Source organism: Diabrotica virgifera, chromosome 3 (assembly GCF_917563875.1).
Source record: "Diabrotica virgifera virgifera chromosome 3, PGI_DIABVI_V3a".
NCBI classification, from domain to species: Eukaryota; Metazoa; Arthropoda; class Insecta; order Coleoptera; family Chrysomelidae; genus Diabrotica; species Diabrotica virgifera.
In genome coordinates, this window is record NC_065445.1 from 221219107 (window position 1) to 221230070 (window position 10964).

Below are 10964 nucleotides of genomic sequence, written 5' to 3' on the forward strand. Positions count from 1 at the left end.
ATGTCTTAGGTTCTTCAATTGGTATAGCTTTGCTTAAGCTTCTTTCTAGTTCTACTAACTGCAAAAGTTATTGAAGTTATACTTCTTTACGCGCGATATGAGGGTGAATTTTAATAGGATTAAAACCTTTGATCCCGGCGCAGTCGCATTACAACTTTGTTCTGATTGGATGTTCAAATGACATGACAAAAATTATCCAATATGGCAGCTGTTGCACAGCTGTGGGACTGTGGTTTCGTTATGTATGGTTGTTGCGTTTTAAAATTTGTAGGAAGAGAAACAACAAACAAAAAGTTTGTTATATAAAAGTTTAAATAGTTTTCATATTATATTTTTGGACTTATTAACATAGAAGAGATGATTGTTCCAATGTGAAAGCCCATCAAACTGTGACTAGTATGAGTGCCGCAAAATTACTGATAAAAAACCTATTAGCTCGAAGGCGTAGAGAACTGTGGATAACAACAATCAACCGAGACGATCTACAATCTCGCTTATTCAAAGCTAAAGAATGTTACACTGCACATTTTGTTATGATATTTGAACATAGCCACTTTGCACGATGCAAGTGATTGCAAAATTTATTAGTCGTTATACGGGCTCTGATTGGGTGTTGAAATGATCTGTCAATAATAAATAATTGTTCAATATGAAGGTAAACAAATGTATAATATATTAGTTTTATTGTTGTGGGGACAGAAACAAAAAAGTTTATAATTGTAGTGACTTTTAAATAGTTTTTAAAGCAACAGGTACGTAATAATTTTGAACCTACCAAAATACATAGTATGTAATACTTTTATTTACATAATTTGATTACCATCAAAATTTCTATCAATATTCACCTAATATATTGTTTTCTTACTCTATGTTTTGTTGTATTTTTTCAATTCTAAATCATTTCAATTCAAAATCAAAATAATTTGATTTACATAATTCAAAAATGTCAAAAGTTTAATCCGTTTAGTTAGTCGATCTTCGCACATAATGACACACTGTCTCCGTGGCGAAGCGTTTAATGCGAGTGAACCCCAATACAACGCCAATACTAGCCGCGCTGGTAAGTTGGTTCGAATCCCAATAGAAACTTTTATTTTTTTATTTTTTTATACATTTTATGATTGTAGGTATATTTATTATATAATTTTATTTTCAGAAAATACGTATTTAGTTAAAAATTTTTCCGCCAATTAATGTTCAAAAATTATTTGTGGCATTTTTAATGTGTTTGTGTGTGTTTTATTCTTTTATTATTTTAATTTTTGGCACTGTTTTAATAAAAATGTTTGAGAAGTAGTAAGTATAAATTAGTTTAATATTTAAATAAAATATAAATAAAAAGTATATTAATTTCGTTTATAATCATATAATCATATAATAGAAGTATAACTTCTTACGTGCGTACAAAGTACACACACATTCTTTTTTTTTACAAAATCGACATTTGTCCGAGGATTGTAACGAATAACATTATGCAGACGCCATCCGTTTTTTGTTTAATTCACAAATAATAAAAAAATACTGCTGAAAAAGAACAAAAATATTTGATTTATATCAGGAATTAATCTATTAATTTGATAAGAAATTTAAGAAGATTATTGTTTGTGTGTGTGTGTGTTTGAGCATTATTGGCTTCGGAGTCAATGTCCATTCGCCATAAATATTAAGCCATAATATTAAAGATTATTGTTTAAACCGAGATATAATAGAGATAATATTAACTTTTCTTCTATTCCATACTTCATAAGACCGTTGTCAAATATTTACTTATTACTAACTCAAATTAAAAACACGTTTATTTAACAAAATAATTGTTTACCTATATGCTGCAGATATAGGTAGGTATTTAAAAAAATTTTATGACAAATAATAATCTTAAGTTTGTGGCCAAGTTGACTTACGTTTTGCAAATTAGTTGGTATTTTTTATTAGGTGTGATAACAGTTCAAAAATAAGTATCGTCCAAAAAAAAGGTGTATAAAATTGGTAAAACACCAATGTTAAGGCATACTCACTAACACAGCACGAAGATGAAGGTGTTTGTTCTGTTTTCTTTAGTAGCACTTTGCGTTACTCTGCCTAAACTTTTCAGTAGAACCGTAAAAGTTCAAAGCAATGGAACTATAATCCTCTCTAACTCAGAAGGTTTTCAAATAGAGATCCTTAAGAGCAGTACCGACCCTAGAGGAGTAGAGGTCATTCTCAAGAGTCCAAACACAAGAACCATAGTTTTCCAAATAGGGAAATCACTCAGACCTAGACACACTAACTTTCTGTCTGTCAATGTTGCTCAATCAGAATATAACCAAGGTGATATTCTTGCAGATATTTTCCGCCCACATGAAGGCACAGTTAGTGATAGAAAATATTACAGCCTTCTTAACAGAATTCAATCGTTGGTTGAAGCCGGGCTTATCAACGAAACTGTCTACGATATTATCAGAAATTGGGATGTTCAATACCGTATGCAAGGAGTTAGGTAAAACTCAATTTTTTTCTGAAATATTTAAAAACTGTTTTGCTAGATATACCAATTTATTTAAAGAAAACACTTCTTCTTCTCAATCTTTTTTTTTTTCTTCTTCTTCTTCTTCTTCTTCTCATATCCTTTTTCCCTCTGAGGCTTTGGATTACGATTCCGGTTTTTGCTTAACCCATTTTTTCCATGCATTTCTATTATTCGCTATCGTCTTCAATTCTTCAATACCGTTCTCTTTATTATTTCTTCTATCCAATCTATCCATTTCCTTCTGCGTCTTTCTCTTCTACTTCCCATTCATTATACTAGCCTTGTATTTTTTTCTGGTTTCATTCTATTAATATGTCGCAACCAGAACATTTGCTTCTGTTTGATGTAGGTACTCAGTGATAGGTTTCTGCTTTGTCATTTTCTTATATCTTCATTTCTTATTCTGTCCCATTTTGTTTTTCCACATATTATTCTTAAATGTTTCATTTCTAATACGGTAATTTATTATTCATATTTTTTTATGAATTGCCCAGTTTTCGCTTGCGTATGTTATTATTGGCACTGTTTTAACATTGTTTTTGTCGTATTTATGTTCATATCCATTATTATTTTTTGTATCTCGTCAGTCCACGAATTCGTCAGCCTTTGCGTTTTATTTTTATTGTTCGTTTCCAGTCTAATATCATTTGCTTTGAGTAAACTCTGTAATTTTAACTTTATAGTTCTATCTCCCTATCTCCCTGTTTTATTCCTTTGTTTATTTTGAATTTAATGGATCTTTGGCCCCCCCACTCGTACTGTTCCTCTGACTATCTTGTATGTATTTTCTATCTGATTTTGGTTCAACGTACTCCCTTAGTTCTTTCTCTATTGTATATTTTTACCTAACTTAGGGTATGCGCATTGCTCTGTAGTTTTTACGTTGGGTTTCTCCTCCTTTTTTATCTATTGATACGATTAAATTATTTTCCCATTGCTTAAGCATCTTTTGATTTTTCCAAGCTTATTTACAAGATATCCACAGTCCTTCCTTGCCCTTTCCGTCTAGTTACTTTATCATTTTTGGCTCAATTTCATCCATCCCACATCCACATCCCATATGATTTTCCTGTTTGTATTCTAGTTATTGCTTCGTCCACTTTCTCCCTTGTTATCCCTGGGAAAGTTTCAATATCTTCGTCTTCCTCTAAGTATTCTTGTGTCAGTTCACCCCCAAATAATTTTGTATAATCCAATATATTTCCAAGTGTATAATATGTCTATTCTCTTCGTATTTAGTTGTCTGTTTTTGTCTTTTATTGCTCTTATTTATTTTCTTTGCTGCCTTCTAAGGTCTTTGTGTAAGCCCAGATTTGTCTATTATTCATTTTACATATCATTCGTTCAAGCCGCCACCAAGTTTTCACAGGTTTCCCTTTTTGCAATATTGACTGCTTTTTTGTGAAAATTTTTTCTGAAATATTTAAAAGTTTTATGAGATATTTTAATTTATTCAAAGAAAACACAAATGATCAAAAATTTAATATTATTATGTTATAGCCACAGTTCTTTAATAATAATTTAATTTTCAGTGACATTGTACCCGACCAAATATTAACAAATCTTAACCAATACGATGGAGAAAATTTGCAGTGTGAAAAACAAAAAAAACGGTAAAATTTTACTATTTTAGAATTAGTAGTATTTTCTTACATAACTGAGATTGGTTATGGTAGGGGAGCCTAAGCGGGGATTTTTGCAGTAACTCGAGCACGTCATATTATCATATGGGGAGAAATCTGGTACCCTGTAGATGTACCTCTACCATATATTGGCTCTAAACACAGGGGCGTTCGTTAAGGGGGGGAGGCGAAAAAATAATCTATCCTTAGAAACGCTCAAAATCGTCAGATTAAGATAAGGTTAGTTAAGTACTTGCAAAACAGTGTATATTTCAAAAATCAGAAGATTTGGGCGGGGCGTAAGAAAATGGATGAGTCACAAAATTTCACAAGAAAAAAGCGAATATTTCGTGAAATGAACAATAGATCTAAAAACTAAAAAAATGCATGCTTAATATTTGTCAAAAATCATTCGACTAATTCCAAACACAACTCCCCACGGAGGTGGGTTGGGGGGTTACTTTAAAATTATAAATAGGAGCCCCCATTTTTTATTGCAGATTCGGATTCCTTACGTAAAAATAAGTAACTTTTACTTGAAACACTTTTTCGAATTATGGATAAATGGCGCTATAATCGGAAAAAACCATTGTTGGAAATGGAAAATTAAATTAAAAATGGAAAGTCCCCACTAAAATGGAAAACTTTACTTAACTTTTTTGATTTTAGAACCTTCACAACCCAATAGGTCACCAAAGCGCTCGAGTGACTGCACATTTAGCATACTTTCCTCCCCTACTATAGTATTTTTACTACAAAAGCGATATTACGTAGGTCAAAATTTTTGACGTAAGAGAACTGTCAAAACATTAGAATGTGACTTTTCATTATTGCCATGTTTATTATAAACGTTTATTACGTAGGTCAAAATTTTTGACGTAAGAGAACTGTCAAGACATTAGAATGTGACTTTTCATTATTGCCATGTTTATTATAAACATGGCAATAATGAAAAGTCACATTCTAATGTTTTGACAGTTCTCTTACGTCAAAAATTTTGACCTACGTAATATCGCTTTTGTAGTAAAAATACTATACTAGCAGTTTCTAGCAGTTCTAAAGATGTGTTAAAAACAAAAAACGACATAAATAAATTTCTTCACTTATTTCTTATTAGTACCTATACTTTTGAATTTTGTATTTGCATAGAGTATACGTATATTATTATAGAGAGGTTTAAACTTATGGAATAAATTCATTTTTTTCGAGAATAGGACACTTTGGAGAAAAATCCTGAGACAGATCGATTTTTATTTTTAAATTATGATTTTTTGTAAAATATATCATACTAGTGACGTCATCCATCTGGGCGTAATGACGTAACCGATGATTTTTTTTAAATAAAAACAGGGATCGCTTGCTAGCTCATTTGAAATGTTATTCAATTCTCTATACCGTAATATAAGCATTAACCTAATTATTTATGCAGTGTGTCCAAAATAATTTGTTTTGAATTAAATTATTTGACACAAAAAGAAGAATCTATGTAATTTATTTAATTCAAAATACATTTTACTGTTGTCAGAAAACAGAAAAAATGTTTACTTGGCAAATAAACATTGCCCTTCGCTTAAATTCAATATTCAAGCTGTCATCCAACTGTCTCTTGTCAGTTTAAACATTTAATTTAAGCGAAGCGCAATGTTTATTTGTCAAATAAACTTTTTTTCTGTTTTCTGAGAACAATAGAATGTATTTTGAATTACATAAATTAAACACATTTTTCTTTTTATATCAATAATTTTAATTTAAAAATATGTTTTTGGACACCCTGTATAATTATGTTAACGTTTATATTACTAGATATAGAATTGAATAACCTTTCAAATGAGCTAGCACACGACCCCTACTCTCATTTAAAAAAGCCTCGATTACGTCATTACGCCCAGATCGATGATGTCACTAGTATGATATATAATATATGTATATGTATATACACCGTTCTTAGGCGTCAACGCCCTTCGGTAGGGATCTATGGGGGAGTATCACCGAGCCGCAAGCCCTTATCCCTTGCCGTACTGCTCCCTCATAGGTCGATCAGATGCCCGCATATTCAGGTCTAAGCGCCAGATTCATATTTAGAATTTTATACTGACGCGTTTGCCTTTTTGTTTTCCGATGGCCTGGGCTGGGCTTGAACTCTCGTACCTCACGGCGAAGTGAAGTGCGGGTCAGCCGCTAGTCGCACTGAGCTATCCGATCGACATATAATATATGTCAAAAATCATAATTTAAAAATGAAAATCGAGCTGTCTCAGGATTTTTCTCAAAAGTTGCCTATTCTCCAAAAAATTAATTTATTCCATAATTTTGAACCTCTATTTATGCGCTAATAGTTATTATGCTCTAATGTAAAGTATTTTATTCAAGATCTTTTGTATCCCTTAAGAATTAGGGCCCCCAATATTTATTAACTTGTTTAATCTATGGAATTTCTGAATTTTCTATCTTGTTGTTTTGTTTTTCCTATTATTTTTTGTTTTCTTTTTGGGTGTCGTACATTCATTTTCAATAGCCTATATATAAGTGCTGAACAATTTAATATGCTATTATGTTCTGGCCAAAATATAACGTACTTCCACTTTTTAACTCAAACCAGATACTGTTTGTCTCTGTCGATTAATTGTTTAGTTGTACCAAAATCTGCTCTTTTTTTATATTTCACCAATGGTAGGGGAGCAAAGTATGCTAAATTTGCAGTCACTCGAGAGTTATGGGGACCTATTGGATTGTGATTATTAGGTCCTAAAACCAAAAAAAGTTAGATAAAATTTTCCATTTTAGTGGCGACTTTCCATTTTTTAATTTAATTTTCCATTTCCAACAATCGTTTTTCCCGATTATAGCGCCATCTATCCATAACTCGAAAAAAAGTCTCGAATAAAAGTTGCTTATTTTTAAGTAAGGAATCCAAATCTGCAATAAAAATTTGGGAGTCCCATTTAAGATTTTAAAGTAACCCCCCACTCTACCTCCGTGTAGGGTCGTGTTTGGTACCATTCGATAGATTTTTCAAAAACATTTTGAATGTGTACCTTGCAGTTTTTCGATCTGATGTTCATTTGGCGAAATATCGCGTGGTTTGTATTTAAAATTTTAAATTTACCCCCCACCCCTCTCCGTAGAGGGTCATGTTTAGTACCATTCGATAGATTTTTGAAAAATATTGAAGACTTCGCGAAATATTCGCTTTTTTGTGAAACTTTTTGACTCGCCCATTTCCTTACGCCCCACTCAAATCGTCAGATTTTTGAAATATACACTCTTTTGCATTTGCTTAACTTACCTTATCTTAATCAGATTTTTTTTCGGGCCCCCCTTAACGAACTTCCTTGGGTTAAGAACCAATATATAGTAGAGGTACATCTGCAGGGTACCAGGTTTCTCCCCATATGATAATCTGACCCTCTCGAATAACTGCAAAAATCCCCGCTTGGGCTCCCCTACCACAAGATGTCCCTAGCTGTCAATAGAGCACAGAGCTTGGTTTTACTCCAAAGTGAATTAACCTTTTGCCTTGTACTAAATAATTTTATTATTATGCACAATTTTTTTCAGGGAATTTAACCACAAATGGCTCCAAAACTATTCTCCACTCAAACATTTCCAACCTTTAAACGAGAAAATCAAAGAGCAACACAATAGCAACAATATTAACCAAGCATGGCTCAAAAACAATTCTCCACTCAAACATTACCAACCTTTAAGCAAGCAAATCAAAAAGCCACATGAACTCCAACAAGAATTATTAGGCCAACAACAATATTTGTCTCAAAAACATGAACATAGCAAACATTTTAAACTAAACACTAACCAAATGGATAGACAAAAGCTTGTCCAAATCCCTTTAAAACATTTTTTGATTACTCGGAAACTTCTAAATGAACAAAAAACATTTGGAGTTCCTGAGGAATTTATTGATTTACAAATTCTTGAACAAGTTTTTGATAAACAAAAACGAGTTAACAAAAAATGGACAAAAATTATCGAAAGAAAACAACCCATCACTCGACATACTCTCCACCAACAACAACATATTAACGAACAAGTCGAAAAACTAATTGAACAAATAGGATACCATCAAAACCTTATTACAAGTCAAGTTAAACAACATATTGATAAAGAACCTACAGTTCCTCAGCAGATCTTTGACAGACAGAGATTGTTATACCACCAAATTCATGAATTAATGGAACGTCTGCACTACCAACAGCTATTTATCACTCGCAAAGTTCAGCGCATCACTGAACTAGATACAGCTTTTAATCAAAAATTGATTGTTCAACAAAGAAGTATATATCAACAGATCCAAACATTGATCCAACAAATATTCCTTCAACAAACTCACCTTAATGAAAAAGTCCAACTATTGATTCAAGAGGGTCAAGTTATATCCGAGGGATTACTTGACTTTCAAAAAATGACCTACCAGTATGTGGAAAAATTTCTTCATGTTTTAATCAAACAATTAGTTCACCAACAAGCCTGCTTTAGACACGCAATCCAGTTCTATGTTCGACAAGGATCTATAATTCCTCAGGAGATGATTTCCCAATACTTTATGATTTATGACGAATTACTCCAAGTGATTCAACAAGGCGATGTTGTACCCAAGGATTTGATATACGAACAAGAACTGATCCATCAACAGATCGTACTTTCACTCCAACAAATAAATTCTGTTCCTCAAAAATTATTGACCAAAACGGCTCCCCTAGAACGACAGATAGACTTACTGGTAGACAGGGACGGTATACTCTAAACCGGTACTAAAAAGTACAACGCCTGTATTGAAGACTGACTTTTTATTAATTAAATATATTAATGTAAAATATTATACATATTTGATTGTTTATAATAAATACACAAATTGTATAATATTCTGTTTTCTTATTATATACATACTCCCAAATGTACTTATACTAGAGTAGGGCAACTAGTAGTATGCTGTTCTTCTTCTGATTCTTCTTCTTCCTCTTTATAAACAATTCTGCTTGTTCATTGAACTAGTACCTGTTTAGGGTCCCTTGTCCAGGGTTACGGATGAAGTCCACAACGGCAGCTACGGCGGAGAAGCGGAGCTTCGGTACGGTGCAGATGGCGGAAATGGCAACCCTCGATTTTAGGGGTAATATAGAATCAAATTAGTCACCGAATGATCGCCGGAATAAGAAATCCCCCACTTACTGGCCAACGGCTTTGGACGGAGTTAGAAAGTGGTAGGGCACCCTTTTGGAGAAATCGGCCCCAAAGGCGGAAGAACCAAGTAATGGTCAACGGCATAAGGCTGTAGAAGGCAAGGGGAAACCACTACATTAAAGATCCATATGGATATCCCTAGTACAATCATCATGGTGGTAGAAACCAACAACAGTAATACTGATGATGGCCCGCGGAAGCCAAGATCCGGCAAGGGAGGAAAAGACAAGGCCTCTCAGGTCGTTAATCAGCGAATTCCTTGTCACGAAAGCGGAGACGAGAAAATATGACTGTCCAATACTAAAATTGGAACCTGGAATGTTCAGAGCATGTTTCAGCCTGGTAAGATGCACAATATCATTCAAGAGATAAACACGTTGATGAACATTGATGTACTGGGTATCAGTGAAGCCAGGTGGACTAACTCGGGCTGCTTCTCAACAGCAGAAGCTACAATATATTATTCAGGTAGCGATGACAACCAACATAGACACGGCGTGGCAATAATTGTTAATAAAATATCTAATAGATCTGTGAAAGGGTTTGTCCCCATCTCAGAAAGAGTAATGTTACTACAATTAGAGACATCTCACGCCACGTTGAACCTGATACAAATATATGCTCCTACGACGAATGCCAATGAAGAAGAACTAGAATTATTTTATCAGCATATCGAAGAAGCACTGAAAAAAAAGCAGAGAAATCACGACAGTCCTAGGTGATTTCAATGTAAAGATTGGAAAGGGGCAAAGCGGAAAGTGTGTAGGAAAATATGGTCTGGGAAATCGCAATGAGAGAGGGGATCGTCTACTACAATTTTGCCAAGAGCAGAACTTCATTATTACAAACACAGTTTTCAAACTACCCAACAGACGACTGTATCCATGGCGATCGCCCTCAGATTCATCGGAAAAAGTAGTTAGGAACCAGAGACTACATTATGATAAACGAAAGATACCGTAATGCTGTTATAGCCGTAAAAGCATATCCCGGAGCAGACGTGGCCTCAGATCACAACCCACTTATCGCCAAAATTACACTCACACTTAAAAATATTAAAAGGCATCAGAGAACTGCTACAATAGACATAAGCAAGCTTAAAGAACCCAACGCAAAAGAATGTCTTCAACACGAACTGCATACGAACTGTAGATAGCTGAACATAGACACCAATGACATTAATGAGCACTGGGAGCAACTAAAACATTGCATACTAGAACCTTGTAAAGATATACTAAAGACTTCCACAAGGAGAAAAGAGCAATGGATGAACGACGAGATACTGAATATGATGGAACAACGGAGACAATATAAGAACAAAGATGACAATAAATACAGGGAGATTAACCACGAGATAAGGAAGATGATAAAGCAGGCAAAAGAAAAACACTTTGAAGAGAAATGCAAAGAGATCGAGGACCTCCAAAAAATACGATCTATTTAACCTACATAAGAAAGTCAAAGAAATGGCTGGACTAAGAAAGCAAAATCTCACTGGTGCACTTCTGGATAGACACGGGGTTGCTATAACAGAGACCCATGAGAAAGTACAACGTTGGGCAGAATACCTCGATGAACTGTTCGATGATGAAAGAGGGTACCTGGAACACATAGAACTTACTTCGGGAGAAATA